The sequence below is a fragment of the Ascaphus truei genome, chromosome 14, assembly GCF_040206685.1.
Source record: "Ascaphus truei isolate aAscTru1 chromosome 14, aAscTru1.hap1, whole genome shotgun sequence".
Classification (NCBI taxonomy): domain Eukaryota; kingdom Metazoa; phylum Chordata; class Amphibia; order Anura; family Ascaphidae; genus Ascaphus; species Ascaphus truei.
In genome coordinates this window covers 31,692,248-31,708,740 of record NC_134496.1, presented here as the reverse complement: position 1 = coordinate 31,708,740, position 16,493 = coordinate 31,692,248, and the positions used below count along the sequence as shown (strand labels likewise).

Genomic DNA, 16,493 nt, shown 5'->3' with positions numbered 1-16,493 from the left:
GGACAGATACTCAATATTAACATATACTGCACTGACAGATTCTCATTACTAACATGTACTGCACTGACAGGTACTCAATACTAACATGTACTGTACTGACAGGTACCCACTACCAACATGTGCAACCCTGATAGTACTCACCACCAACATGACAGTTTCTCATAACCAACATGTGCAACTGAGAACAGGTACCCACTACCAACATGTGCAACCCTGATAGTACTCACCACCAACATGACAGTTTCTCATAACCAACATGTGCAACTGAGAACAGGTACCCACTACCAACATGTGCAACCCTAACGGGTACTCACTACCAACATGACAGTTTCTCATAACCAATATGTGCAACCCTGACTGGTACCCACTACCAACATGTGCAACCCTGACTGGTACCCACTACCAACATGTGCAACCCTGACTGGTACCCACTACCAACATGTGCAACCCTGACTGGTACCCACTACCAACATGTGCAACCCTAACGGGTACTCACTACCAACATGACAGTTTCTCATAACCAATATGTGCAACCCTGACTGGTACCCACTACCAACATGTGCACCCCTGACTGGTACCCACTACCAACATGACAGTTTCTCATAACCAACATGTGCAACTGAAAACAGGTACCCACTACCAACATGTGCAACCCTAACGGGTACTCGCTACCAACATGACAGTTTCTCATAACCAATATGTGCAACCCTGACTGGTACCCACTACCAACATGTGCAACCCTGACTGGTACCGACTACCAACATGTGCAACCCTGACTGGTACTCACTACCAACATGTGCAACCCTGACTGGTACTCACTACCAACATGTGCAACCCTGACTGGTACCCACTACCAACATGTGCAACCCTGACTGGTACCCACTACCAACATGTGCAACCCCGACTGGTACCCACTACCAACATGTGCAACCCCGACTGGTACCCACTACCAACATGTGCAACCCCGACTGGTACTCACTACCAACATGTGCAACCCTGACTGGTACCCACTACCAACATGTGCAACCCTGACTGGTACCCACTACCAACATGTGCAACCCCGACGGGTACCCACTACCAACATGTGCAACCCCGACGGGTACTCATTACCAACATGTGCAACCCTGACGGGTACTCACTACCAACATGTGCATGCACTGCTTCAGTCCTCAGTGCATATCACTTCCCCATACAGGCGTCAGTGGTATTCTCATACTGGCATTGCATGGGATCCCTGATACAAGCAGTATCGCCCTCTTGCACAAATCATCTGCCCCCTCAGGCTACACAGGGATTATCCTTTTATTCTTTTTTTTAATATAAAAGGATTTAGTTGAACACTCTTCCTTATTAATATATTACTTCCTTCAATGTTTATAATAATGTACAAACCCTATAAGACGACATCGCTCAATGTTTATAATATTGTACAAGCTCTGTAGGATGCTATCCCTCAATGTTTATAATATTGTGCACACCCTATTAAATGACGTCTATTATAGTTTGTAATATTGTACTAACCCTATAAAGGGACATCCCTTAATGTTTAATGCCTATAGAGAAAGCACCGCTACTTTTTTTTATAGGGACTTCATCCATTGTTATTAGGGTAATTATTGTTTGTTTTTAAAATTGCTCACCCAAATCTAAGCCTTTTGCTGCCAGCCACGCATTGCAAAGGAATCTCAATGTACCGTTCTTCTAGTCTTCATTTATTTCTAATGCACCAACATGCTTCAAAGCGCAGTACAGTGCAACGGATTGACAAGACAGTAATCGGCATATCAGACATTAACATCTATTTACGCACGATAATGTAGCAGGCCGATAACTCATTATACACCAATAACTTGATCACACGTGTAAATGATGATGATTAAATAAATACAACTAAGTGGTTGATCAGCAGTAGCGGGACAGCCCCAGACACATCCCAAGCTTGCACTATCAGCAGTGTGTACAGTATACTGTATAAGCATACATGTTGTGGTAATGTTTGTGGGGTTGCTATTTTTTGATCAATAGAAACTAGGGAGTATGAAATTCTTTGGGGCTGGAATACTGACTGGATAGATGTGGCTTTTTTTCTATAATTTCTTTGTATAAAGCAGAATTATTTATTGAAGTTTAGAGATGAATTGATTTTTCTTTCCTTATGTTTGTGGCACGTATTACACTACAGAAACATCACTGATTTATGTGGGGGTCTATCTGTATCTCTGAGTGTGCGTGTGCAGATCTGTATATATTTGTGTGTGTGTGTGTGTACTGGTTTATCAGCGTGTCTGGGTACACTATGTGTATGTATCGCTTTATCAGCGTGTTTGTTTGTGTATTGGTTTATCAGCGAGCGTGTCTGCGTGTGAATCTGTGTATCTGTGTATCGGTGTGTGTGTGTGTATCATTATCCGTGTGTATGCTTGTGTATCAGTTTTATCAAAAGCGCGTGTGTGTGTATGTTGATTTAGCTGTGTTTTCTTGCTTGTGTATCGATTTAGCTGTGTGTGTATCATTGTGTATCGATGGATCAGTTTATCAGTGTATGTATCTATGCACGTATCGGTTTGTGTTCGTGAATTTGTGCAGTGGTTAAATGAGGTCAGCAGTGCATTGCAGGCTAAAATGTGTGTACATCATATTTCGCCTGTCTGACCCCTTTTGACCTCGCAAAAGAAGGATCCAACCAGTACAGGGTACATTATTATTATTATTATTATTATTACTATTGAAATTTTCATTAAATATACTAACTATTGTAGGGAATGTTTGATATTTGCTGTTTACTTTTCAGCTTCTTTAGATGACGGGACACTAGGTACCATAGTAATAACAATAATCCGGAATTATATGCAGATCTCGGGTATAACATAACTAGTTTGTATTTACACTACAAGTGACCTTTCCACTAGATTCTTATCTCTTATGCTGTTGATGTTGTATTCTTAGCTCCACCTGTGTAATTAAGATAGAAGCCTCAGCGTTGTGACTTAAAACTGAACTAAGGACAGTGACACGTTTAATAGGTTAAATGGAACTGATTTAACACCTTTAAAAAAACTATAAACAAATAGGTTAAAACTTTAACTTTTCCAGGGTAAAAGCTGTGGGAGGGATTTATAATCTTTATCTAGTGTTTTTTGGTGAGGAGATTTTTGTCAGTTTTGAGTTTGATTGTTTTTGCCAATTGTTTGCAAAGTATGGCTGCGCTTAAAGTGCCAGCGACGGTGCCGTCGCGGCAAAACAAATACATTGTTGCCGTCGCGTGCGCTTATAGTGCATGCGATAGCGACAGTGCTACCAGAAAGCTGGTAATCACTGTTATTTGATTTTTTGGGGGCGTCAGTCTCTCCTTGCGGCCAATCGGGAGCTTCTCCGTCCCTCTACCCTCCCCTTTTATGACGTTGCTGGCTGCCACCCAAAACCTAAACACAACTTTTGCAAATGGCAACGCGTGACGTCATCGGTCACGTCGCCGTCACTATAAGCGCGGCCTATGCAGCCTCTGTTAGTCAAACAGATCAACAGGAGCAGTTGATATGCTTGAATTCAGTGTCCCTGGAGAATAAAACATATACAGCTCAACCCCGTTATAATGCGATCCAATATAATGTGAATCTGCTTATAACGCAATGCAAGCGTGGCTCCCAATTTTCATATTTATGAATACTTTACAACACGATTATTGGTATCTTAAATACTTTATTGTACAATGCATACAATTTTACCTTATTTCTAACGCGATCCACTTATAACACAATGGGATTCTTTGGACCCCAAGAACAGCATTATAAGGGGGTTGAGCTGTATTTGTTTTTCACAAGATACAAATAAGTAAAACAGTTACTTTAAAGCTGCAGACCAAGCAATATCCTACATGTGTGTTTAAATCAGTTTTGTACTATGAGAAAATACATGTAGCATTTTTTTTAAACAACTCTAAATGACATTTTTAATGTATTATAATGTAACAAACATTTTTGTTTCTATAGCAACCATTTACAAATTCACATCCCCTTCCTCTTCTGAAACAGGCTCTGCCACACCCCTTTTTGAGCCCTGCCCTCTCTAGCAGTGCACCAATTGTATCTAGTGACTGTCTGGTCACATGATCTTCCACACAGAACTTTGCATCTTTGGTCGTCTTCTGCTGCACTGACGGCCATTTAGTGAACCCCGAAGCAGAATCTTCACCGATTGATAACAGGAGAATGGATCGATCGGCAACTTAGCTAATTACTTATCATTGTGTGGATTGTATTGATCCACATACAGCAGCTTGGACTGTTACTTTAAGGGGGATTAAATCTTTCAATGAAAGCTAATTTCACAGATAAGGTTGTTTAAACATTTTTTTTTTTTGAGACCGGCACTGTGGAACTGCTCCTCAAAGAATTTTTTTTTTTAACTTATTGGTACCCTGTAAAATGAATGATGCTAATAGCATCATAATTACTACAGCACAAACAATTTACCTGTAGGTTTGAGTTTTTTCAAACAGACTTCTCAGCAAAAGGTGTTAGTTACAGATTGTAAAAACCCTCCCAAACGTTTCCCATGGAAGCATTGAGTTTAAAAAAAATTATGCTAAAATAGATTTCTACGGCTTCAGTGCCATTTAAGAAAGAAATTATCTAATTATTAGTACAGTACTACCTGTCTTTAGTACTTTTCATTGCTGAGGGCAATCTGCCTTAGAACCGGAACGAAGGAATGGCAGTGATATGTTTACTGGATTCAATGTAGGTGCTTGTGGAATCTTTCCCAAATGCTTTGTTTTTTATAATATTTACCTAATCTCTGTTGTGATCAGACTTTGGTCCAGGTCTACAAAAGGGTGTTAAACTTTAGCATCATACCTTTACTCCCATTGATATGAATGGCGTGTAAAAGTTAGCACCCTTTTGTGGATCAGGACCTTTTGGTCTACAAGCAAATTGTCAGTTAATTCCTTTAAAAAAAAGAAGATGCCATATTAAGTCAAAAAGCTAAATCTGATTAACCCAATTAGCAGGACCCGAAAAAATATATATTTCTTTTTTTATAGGGCAGAAAATAATTTTTATTTTAGGGGAGACTTTTAACTGGTCCCATTATAATAGGTAAAGGAGTGTCTCAGTTCAAATTGCGGTGTCATGTGCAAGTCTCCCTGTGCTTCAGGCACCAAAATTAGATTGTGAACTCTACGGGGCAGGGACTGATTATATGTACAGTGCTGCATACAATATCAGGGATATACCGTATTTCCTCAATTCTAAGACACATCTTTTATTCACATTTTAACATGTCTGAAATCGGGAGATGTCTTAGAATCGATGTCTTTGAAAAAGGGGGGGCTGCTGGAGAATTTGTATAGCTTTATTTGGCAGCAGGGACAGTAAGTCTAGATATATATATATATATATATATATATATCTTTGTTCAGCATTCCTTCCCTTAAGTCAAACACCATGTTTTTAATAAATATCTGGTGATACAGTATTTAGATGAATACTTATCTGGCAACCTTATTGGCCCTTTGAGACTTGGCTAAACATTTCACATGTAGTTCAATTTTGGGGTAAAACGCTTAACATTTTGTGAAGGAACTTTGGACAGTTTTTTTGCACACCTCAATTCATTACACTGATCTTTTGCCCCATCACGAGGATTTGTGACCTATTAGTACTTGATGATTTTTTTTTTTTTTTTTTTTTTAGTTTTTCCTCTTTGTATATTCTGTTTTTACCTGGGTTGGTAGAGTTTCCTTTTCATGAAGCACAAACACAGCACCAACGGCACTGGATTCATCTATGACAGTTTCAGCTATAGCATTCAGTACATTGACATGTGACTATAAAGACAAAGATAGACCTTGTAAGTAAAGGATTGATTCCAAACTCCCTTCACTAAGGACCTCTAAATTTATTTTTTTTAGATATTCCTGCAGGAACACGTGTGGGGCTTAATCAGTGAATTAATCATATGTGGTAGTGTTTTCTTCCCCCCCCCCGAAAACTGTAATTAAATCAATAGTGCGTCTTACAATCGATGGTGCCTTAGAATCAAGGAAATACGGTATAAGATAAAAAATATTATTATTATATAATCTCTGTCATCTAATGTCTCCCTAACGCCTCCTACTGACACACAATGCAAAATTGGAGCGATGCATTGGCGCTAAGGCCCAGATCAGATAAATGGGATTAAAGGTGTGCTAAACTTTACCACCCTTTTGTGGATCTGGGCCTTTATGTCAGGTTTGTTTTTGAAATTGCTTTGACATAAACCTTGGAAACGATGAGAGACGTAGGCTGCGCTTATAGCGACGGTGACAGTGACGTGACGTTGCATCAAAACATGCATTGCTGCCGTTGCGTGCGCTTATAGTAAGCGTGGCGCGACAGCATGGTCGCGGTCGCTGGAAGTCATCTCAATTTTATTTTTCCAGCGACCATAGCGTGCCGTCGCCGGCACTATCAGCACAGCCTAAGGCTGAGATTATAGTAGGCTCGCGAGGGAGCTTGTGGCATTGCACGTACCTATCGCTCGAGCGATCCCTGCACAGGTCTGAGGTGTGGCTGGTTCACCCTCATTGGCCGAACCGGTGACGTGGTCGTGACGCGGCTGCCACACGAAAAAAAACAAATTCGTTTGTAGCTTGAAAATTCTGCAGTGCAGTCGCCCGCGCGCACTATGGCCGCCCTCATTGACTTCCACAGATTTGTTCTCATGGTGCACATTGTCGCGGTTACTATAAATGCAGTCTTAAAGGTGCAGTTCCTGCTAAATGTTTTCTTTTATCACAATACTGTACAATAAGTTGTCCGTTTTCACCCCTCCTGTGGCTTTTCCACTGTCCATTGTATTTTAAACTGTTCGATTTATTTATTTTTCTTCTAAAAAATGAGCCCAAACCCAAAATTAATTTTGGCTACTAATCCCCTCTCAAATTGTATCACTGGACTTTAAACAGCCTGATCAGCGGAGCTCAGGATAAGACTGCTTGTCTTATAAGACTCTTTGAACTCTGCATGGAAAACAGCTCAGGCCTTTTAAAATAATAATTAGATATAAATGAATAACCGCTAGGAAAACAAAAAATGGTTTATAAAAGCCATATTAACATTGAGGTAATTTTCAAGATTGGTCAGTTTTTTAGGGCCCACCACCTCTAATGGATGCAGAAATCCATGTTATCCCTTATCAGCTGTGGTAAATAGGAATTTATCATATTAAGTTTGTTATTTTTTCCCAACATGACCATTTTTGTGTGTTATGAAAATCTGCAATTCTCCATGGAGACGGATGTTAAACAAGGCGATTCTCTGATCATGTTTGCAGCTGTGAGTCTGCTGCGATTTCCAGAGGAAAGGCTATTGTTTAGCGGTGCCTGTTGATTTCAATGTTGCACTGGGCCAAGAGGAAACTCAGAGTACAGTAATATCTGATTAAATGTGGCATGAGCATAATTCCTTACAAACTTCCTTTTGAGCCATTGCAGAGGGAGAAAAATTGATGTTGTATTGCGTTGCAGGCCTCTCTGGCAGTAGAAGGGTTAAAGGTTCGAAATTTCACTTCTAAGATAAAGCACAAATAACTTTTTTAATGATGTATTTGGCCCCTCAGTGACATTTTAAAAATATCTATTGATTTGTTAAAACAGTAAAACGAGTGTCAGGTTTTGCCTTAACATGGAAGTGTGTGTGTGTGTGTGTGTGTGTGTGTGTGTGTGCGCGCGCGCGCTGTGTTTTCACTTTGGGATCCTCTAGTCTAGATCTTCATGTCACTCCTGCAATGTCACTGGGGGTTGACTTTTTTGGAGTCAATTCTGGGGTCACTGGGTGAGGTATAGCTTATATTTGGTTTGAGTCTATCACTGTTTAATTGAGCTTTAGAAAGACTCTTGCATGAGCCGAAACATTCAGTCATTAAATAGCACCCTTTCTGCATAGGTGTGCCTGTCCCATTTTGCTTCTTCATTTACCTGTTTTGGACGGTATGCACCCATTACTATTAATGTTGTTTTGCTTCATAAGTGAGTGCCCTGTTGCTGTATCTCCATACATACATACATACATACATACATACATACAGAGCTTATCTCTCTGACACGACTTTGTTGGAGTAAATAGAACAAAGTTGCTATAGGAACACCAGCTCTGAAGGGATACAAAATGTTTATAAAAACATCTTTTTCCTCTTAGTTTGAATTATTTAGTGGGCCGGTTTAAAATCGCCTTCATTTAAACCAGGCCTGCACAACTCGTAAAGTGCGAAGGGCCGAACTGCTCCAAGGAAAAATAAATTGGGCCGCACGGGTAAAATCATCATCATCATCATCATCATCATCATCATCATCATCATCATCATCATCTCTCCTCCAGCACCCATCATCATCCTCATATCTCCCCCAGAACCCAACACTATCAACCATTGCGATACTCCCCATCTATCTCTCATACCCCCATCTCTCCCCCTCACCCACACACAATACACCCCTCCACATCAAACACACAATACCCCCCTCCACATCAAACACACAATACCCCCCTACACCCCACACACATCCCACCACCACCTGCAGCTCACATCCCTCCCCCCTGCAGCTCACATCCCTCCCCCCTGCAGCTCACATCCCTCTGCCCCCTTGCACCTCACATCCCTCTCCCCCTTGCACCTCACATCCCTCTCCCCCCTTGAACCTCACATCCCTCTCCCCCCCTGAACCTCACATCCCTCTCCCCCCTTGCACCTCACATCCCTCTCTCCCCCCTTGCACCTCACATCCCTCTCCCCCCCCTTGCACCTCACATCCCTCTCCCCCCCTTGCACCTCACATCCCTCTCCCCCCCTTGCACCTCACATCCCTCTCCCCCCCTTGCACCTCACATCCCTCTCCCCCCCTTGCACCTCACATCACTCTCCCCCTTGGGTGGGTGACAGTGACTGGGTGGGTGACAGTGACTGGGTGGGTGACAGTGACTGGGTGGGTGGGTGACAGTGACTGGGTGGGTGACAGTGACTGGGTGGGTGACAGTGACTGGGTGGATAGGTGGGTGACAGTGACTGGGTGGGTGACAGTGACTGGGTGGGTGACAGTGACTGGGTGGGTGACAGTGACTATGACAGTGACTGGGTGGGTGGGTGACAGTGACTGGGTGGGTGACAGTGACGGGGTGGGACACAGTGACTGGGTGGGAAGAGTGACTGGGTGGGACACAGTGACTGGGTGGGTGGGTGACTGGGTGGGTGGGTGACTGGGTGACTGGGTGGGTGGGTGACAGTGACACTGACAGTGACTGGGTGGGTGGGTGACAGTGACTGGGTGGGTGGGTGACAGTGACTGGGTGACAGGGTGACAGTGACTGGGTGGGTGGGTGACAGTGACCTTGACAGTGACTGGGTGGGTGGGTGACAGTGACTTGACAGTGACTGGGTGACAGTGACTCGGTGGGTGGGTGACAGTGGGTGGGTGGGTGACAGTGACTTGACAGTGACTGGGTAGGTGGGTGATAGTGACTGGGTGGGTGACAGTGACTGGGTGGGTGACAGTGACTGGGTGGATAGGTGGGTGACAGTGACTGGGTGGGTGACAGTGACTGGGTGGGTGACAGTGACTGGGTGGGTGACAGTGACTATGACAGTGACTGGGTGGGTGACAGTGACTGGGTGGGTGACAGTGACTGGGTGGGTGACAGTGACGGGGTGGGACACAGTGACTGGGTGGGAAGAGTGACAGGGTGGGACACAGTGACAGGGTGGGACAGTGACTGGGTGGGTGGGTGGGTGACTGGGTGGGTGGGTGACAGTGACACTGACAGTGGGTGGGTGGGTGACAGTGACTGGGTGGGTGACAGTGACTGGGTGGGTGACAGTGACTATGACAGTGACTGGGTGGGTGACAGTGACTGGGTGGGTGACAGTGACTGGGTGGGTGACAGTGACGGGGTGGGACACAGTGACTGGGTGGGAAGAGTGACAGGGTGGGACACAGTGACAGGGTGGGACAGTGACTGGGTGGGTGGGTGGGTGACTGGGTGGGTGGGTGACAGTGACACTGACAGTGGGTGGGTGGGTGACAGTGACTGGGTGGGTGGGTGACAGTGACTGGGTGACAGGGTGACAGTGACTGGGTGGGTGACAGTGACTGGGTGGGTGGGTGACAGTGACTGGGTGGGTGGGTGACAGTGACTGGGTGGGTGGGTGACAGTGACTGGGTGGGTGGGTGACAGTGACTTGACAGTGACTGGGTGACAGTGACTGGGTGGGTGACAGTGACTTGACAGTGACTGGGTGACAGTGACTGGGTGGGTGGGTGACAGTGGGTGGGTAGGTGACAGTGACTGGGTGGGTGACAGTGACTTGACAGTGACTGGGTGGGTGACAGTGACTGGGTGGGTGACAGTGACTATGACAGTGACTGGGTGGGTGACAGTGACTGGGTGGGTGACAGTGACTGGGTGGGTGACAGTGACGGGGTGGGACACAGTGACTGGGTGGGAAGAGTGACAGGGTGGGACACAGTGACAGGGTGGGACAGTGACTGGGTGGGTGGGTGACTGGGTGGGTGGGTGACAGTGACACTGACAGTGGGTGGGTGGGTGACAGTGACTGGGTGGGTGGGTGACAGTGACTGGGTGACAGGGTGACAGTGACTGGGTGGGTGACAGTGACTGGGTGGGTGGGTGACAGTGACTGGGTGGGTGGGTGACAGTGACTGGGTGGGTGGGTGACAGTGGGTGGGTGGGTGACAGTGACTTGGGTGACAGTGACTAACAGTGACAGTGACTTACCTTGACCCGGGTGGGTGCAGGTTGCCGCCGGACGCTTGCTCCTCCTGCCCCCGATATCCCTGCGGCAGCTGCCTGGGACGGGAGGTGGGCTTGGGGGCGCGGGTTGGGGGAAGGGGGGTGAGGAAGGCACGGGAGGTGAGCTCGTGGGGGACGCGAGAAGCTGGCCGCGGAGGGAAGCGGTGAGAAGCAGGCCGCTGGAGGAGCTGAATTATTTAATTATTACTTCCCCCTCCAGCCCACGTTGGGAGCAGGGGGGGGAGCGGGCCCGCAGAGGAGCTGCATGTTGCTTCCCCTTCCGCCCCGCGTTGGGAGCAGGGAAGGGGGAGGGGAGCGGGCCCGCAGAGGAGCTGTGTGTTGCTTCCCCCTCCGGCCCACGTTGGGAGCAGGGGGGGGGAGCGGGCCCGCAGAGGAGCTGCATGTTGCTTCCCCTTCCGCCCCGCGTTGGGAGCAGGGAAGGGGGGGGGGACGGAGCGGGCCTAGCGCATGCGCGCCGGGACCGCAGGAAATTGGCGCCATTTTTTTTTCAAAGTTTTTTTTTTTTCAAAGTTTTTTTTTTTTCAAAGTTTTTTTTTTTTTCCAAAAAAAATTTTTTTCAAAGTTTTTTTTTTTTTTTTTTAAATCTCATCGAGGGCCACACAGAGAGGCCAGGCGGGCCGCATGCGGCCCGCGGGCCGCGTGTTGTGCAGCCCTGATTTAAACCATTACACATATTATAGCTATTAGATCACTGGGGTTGTAGGTGGCATTGCACTTTTAACCGTTGGATTGCTGGATGCTTTCTGACATGTAAGCTTAGGGCTTTTTTTTTTGTTTGTTTTTTAAAGGGTCAGTACCTCCTAGGTAAACTAATGATGGTGACATGTTTAATGAGTTCAATTTAGGTGATTGGTGCCTTTTTTGCAGGGGGAGTATTTGACAAGTACAAGTATTAAAAAAAAAAAAAAAAAAAAAAAAAAAAAAAACAGGATTTCAGTTTCACTTTTTACCTAATATCTTTTGGTGATAGGGCTGTTTATCATTCTTCAAAGACACAGGTAAAAAAAATTCTCTTATGTTCTCTGTTTATAATGTTATTTTGAAGCCATAATTAGTAAAACATAAACTTAAGTAACTAATATGTTACTCCCTCACTGTCTCTGTCTGTCTCTGTCTGTCTCTGTCTGTCTCTGTCTGTCTCTGTCTGTCTCTGTCTGTCTCTGTCTCTCTCATTTCTTCTGTAGATACGTGGTGTTTTCAGGGGAAAAAATATTAAAAATTAAAAACATGGTGTTGATTAATACGGTCATGTATCTGTCAAAAGCATTTTGTGCCTTTTATCCGAGTGACAGAATGGGATTTTTGTAATCCGTTCTGGCAGAGTGACAGCATTCTCTGACATCAACTATGTGGGCAGCCTGGGGATACAGCATTTCTGTAAGCAGAACGCGTTAGACAGATTAGGGTAAACTGCTAGGTATGGGTCAGGCTTTGTAAAGTTGCGTCCTCAAACCATACATTTCAGTCGTGTTACCTGTAAAACGGCAGTGTCTGTTTAAAAAGATCCATAGTCCATTAACCCTTTGAGTGCCACACAATGTAGCGACTACATCGTGGTTTCTGGCACTCCAGGGATCCCATTAAGTGGTAGCTACATCATATGAGATTTGCTCGTTCTCTAAGGGACGTGGCGTTTTTGCCCTCTGGGGAGAGGTCACGTTATCCCGATGTGCCACATTTCCTGATGGCACCCCTCTAGTCCACATCAACCGATATACTTCCGGTTGAGCAGGTATTCTCCCTTTCATAAACTAATCCTCAAAGAATCTTATTTGAGACGATTGAGGTGCAAATCCACAAATGGGTGCTAAGATTTAGCATGTCTTGTCTCCCATTCATATGAATGCTAAAGCTTAGCATCCTTTTGTGGATCTGAGGCTTTAAAAAAATGTTGTTTTTTTTTTCAAATGAATTGCGTGCCCCAGGCCATACCGTGCATGTCATAATAACATAAGAAAAAACAACGGGGGGAAAAAACAATAAAAATCGGGTTAGCGATCTGCTATTAAAGGGCATCACATTGAACTCACTTGTAACATAGGTAAGATGAAATAAAATGAAACCCCTTCCAAGGCTCGACTCGCCAAGTTTTTATAAACGTGATTTACAAATACATAAAGGTGTTGGAGTTTGGTTAAAAAAAAGAAAAATGCGGCAACCACGTGAATGTGACCCCCTTAAACATGTCACTGCCATTAGTACACTTTGGTCTTAGGAGAGACTGACCCCTTAGGCTGCGCTTATAGTGACGCAACGTCGTGGCAAAACAAATGTATTGCCGCCGTCGCATGCTCTTAAAGTAGAAGTGGCGCGATGTACGACGGCTTGGGCGCGATCGCTGGAAGTCAAGTCAATTTAATTTTTCCAACGACTGCAGCGTGACGTTGCTGTCACCAGCACTTTGAGCGTAGCCATAAACATGTCACTGCTATTAGTGCGCTTTGGTCCAAGGAGGGACTGGCCCTTTAAACATGTGCTAATGGCAGTAACACTTTCATGATGGCGGTTTGCTGTGGCCCCTCCGGCAACCAAATTGTTTAGGAAGTTAATTGCACTGCTAGCAAAAGTAATCAGACTTAAATCAATCAGTTGTCTGTTTTGGTTTGTTTTGGGAATTAAGTCAACCCAAGTGTTTACTCGGCCTTGGTATTTGGAGTGTGAAAATAAAAAAAAAATTCTAGTACTCTTTCCTTCTCGTTCTGGTATCATCACAGTGTCTGCAAATGTCATTCTCTTCTCCTGGAGTATCGCACGCCTGTAAATGTCATTCTCTTCTCCTGGAGTATCGCACGCCTGTCCATGCAGGTTTTCTTCTGCTGGTGAAGGTTTAGATTTTCTTGGCAGGAAAGGCTGACTCAGAGAGCATGCCAGAATTAAAAAATCCCCTCCCTAAAGCGTCTCGGGGCTTGCAAACGTCGTGACTCTCGCAGGTGACTTTCCTGCTGAACGGATGAAATTCATCCCCTGCAGTATGTAGATGTGGCTGTAATTAGATCCCTGAGACGCCCAGTTTATTCAGTGGCCGCCCCTCCCGGCAGCCTGAGGCCAGGAACAGTGAAACAGATACAAAATCTGTCAGGTTAAGATAAATTAGCAACATGTATGCAGTCGATAGTGATGGTAGTAGAGGTAGTCGAGTACCAGTACTTTTGGGGGGTCGAGGGGGGGGGGGGGTGGGTTGTTAAAACCAGGAGTACCAGTATCTTTATTTAATCACTTTTTTTATATAAATAACAACAATTATTATTTATTTATTTTGAAACTAGGACTGATATATTTCTTATTTCTTATTTGAATACCGCTACTCGCAGTATTTATCTATACACCATGACCACCACGATGTTACCAAACCTGGAGTAACAATACGCTCTTTTTATTTGTAAACCAGGACTCATTTTTTTTATTTTTTATTACAAACCCAGAGTATCCTTTAAAAAAAAAATACAAATAAAAAAATTGTATTAACAAACCTGCTGAGCGACTACTTTTTCACTTTCTTAAAACAGGATTTGTTTTTAAAAGATGTTCTCATTTCTGTTTTTTTATTTTTATTTTCTGTCTCTTTTTGCAACTTAAATCCTTTTATTCGCCCTTATTAACAGTCATTTTTAAGTTATTGCTAGTAAATCAGATGAACATAACTAGCGGGGGGGGGGGGGTGATGATGGATTTTTACATGCATGATATTTAGATGGCATATTGGCTGATTACAATCTAGATCGTATATCACACTGACTTGCTGGGGAGTAAGTGGGTGTAGGGTGAATTATGACACCTATTTAGGAAAGCCGATTACCAAAGAGTGCAGATATATAAGATCATTTAAACGTGACGTTTTCCCGTAAAAGCAAAATTCTTGCAGGTGTGTCTAACTTTTTGTAAGAGGGCAATGGCTGTACTTTATAGTTTGAGAACCCCAGGAAAAGGGACCCTGAAGTATTTTCTCTGCTTTAGGTATACTGAGGCAATTTACACACTGTTTCATCCAGAAATAGACATCCGCACAGAGGGCTTAATTAAAATGATTTTGCTTAATTAAAAACGCCTGTACTGTGATTGCCATTATATGCTCCAAACAAATCAGACCAGAAGTACTTTATATATAAGTTTTATATTGAACGGAGTGATGTAGTGGTAAGGTCCTTGTCCACCCACTGCTGGATGAAGGCCTCCCCAATGATCTTCCAGGTATTGCGGTTGCAAGCCTCCTCCACGTTGCTCAAACACGTTTTCTGACTTCCTCCTTCCATCTTACTTGTGGTTGTTGTCTTTGTCTTTTGATATCACTTCAAATTTAGTTGAGTACCTTCTCTGTCGAACGATGGTAATTTCTTCTTGCGATGTGTCCAGCCCACTACCATTTTATATTCTTCAACGTTGTGATGTCACAGACTTTTGTTTTGGATTCAAACCGATTCATTCTTTTTCCTGTCTCTTCGGGTAATACCCAGCATACATCTCTCCGTTCTTTGAGTTTTCTGAAACTTCTGAGTTGTCTTCACAAATAGAGTCCAAGTTTCAAATCTGTACAGGAGCACAGGCAGGTTACACCGATCGAACACTTTTTTCTTTTGAGGCACAGTGGAAAGTCCCCTTCCAAGATTGTCTTGACCAAGACATAGGTGACTCAGGTGTGTTTGTGTGTGAGAGCTGGCAAGTACAGCGGCACACCACAAAACTAAACGCTTACCTGCCTGACTGGTAACTAGTGGTACAGGTTGCTATACAGCAGGCAGACCAGGTCTTTTGCAAAAAAAAATTACAACACATTTATTATAACTGATTAACATTTCGCTTCAATGCAGGCTTTTCTCAAGAGGATCTTGCCAACGGCTCAATGAGCCAAAACTTTAATCAGTTCTAATAAACGTTCTTGTATTTTTTGCAAAAGGCCTGATATGTTCTATTATATAAACACATGCATGCACTTTATTATTGCTGCATGTCAGATGGTAAAGGTAAATATTATGACCAGGAGGTGAAAGACATGTGCAGGTCATAAAATAGGTGTGATGGTTTCTCCTATCAGTTTGAACTGCAGGGCACTTTACAAGGGTCATCATGGAGAGGAATACATTTCTGTTTCAGTTTTAAGTGCTCCACTTTTAATGCCCTTGTGTGCCATCAGTGAGCCTCTGAGCACAGCCTGCTAAACACATCAAACGGCCATGTGTTGAGAGGGCGGATTGTGGAAAGCCTTTTATTACAGCCTGCGTGTTCAAATATATAATCCTATAGTTTCCTTAATCCCTTTACGGCCAGGGGGCCCAGCAACGATAATCCTGCAATACCCCCTTCCCTACACCCACTATACATAGCAAGGCAATGACAGGTTAAATAGGTGACTATCACATTGAGCCATACTCCGATCAAATCACAGTGATGTGTTTAATGGGTTAAAGAGTCAGTTCCAGCTAAGGTCATAGTGCCCTATTGACAGTGACATAGTCAATGGGTGTTCGATCAGGACCAAAAGTAATGGAGGACGCCAGAAAAGACGAGCAGTTATGGGCGTCCCTTCTACTCTTAGACCATCTCCCAAGAAACTGTGTAGAGTTTTAGCTTTTTTTTTCCCCCCACCTGTCACCTTTTATAGTGTCCGGTTTGTAACCACAAACAGGTTCACAAGGCAGTGACCGAACTAAGCCTGATGAGGTCAAACAACTGTCTATGAGCAGATCCACT

General features: G+C 44.1%; 1 protein-coding gene and 1 long non-coding RNA gene across 4 annotated transcripts in view; one reads left to right on the top strand and one right to left on the bottom strand.

Moving 5' to 3' along the window:
* LOC142465903 (uncharacterized) overlaps positions 1-11,250 on the bottom strand; it is a 49,254-nt gene extending 38,004 nt beyond the window's left edge. The window contains exon 1 of the long non-coding RNA XR_012788003.1: positions 10,773-11,250. This is a non-coding gene — a long non-coding RNA (uncharacterized LOC142465903). The remainder of the gene's footprint in view (positions 1-10,772) is intronic.
* Positions 1-16,493, top strand: part of PPP2R3A (protein phosphatase 2 regulatory subunit B''alpha) — a 170,504-nt gene that overhangs the window by 1,069 nt on the left and 152,942 nt on the right. The gene's annotated exons all lie outside the window — the stretch shown is intronic.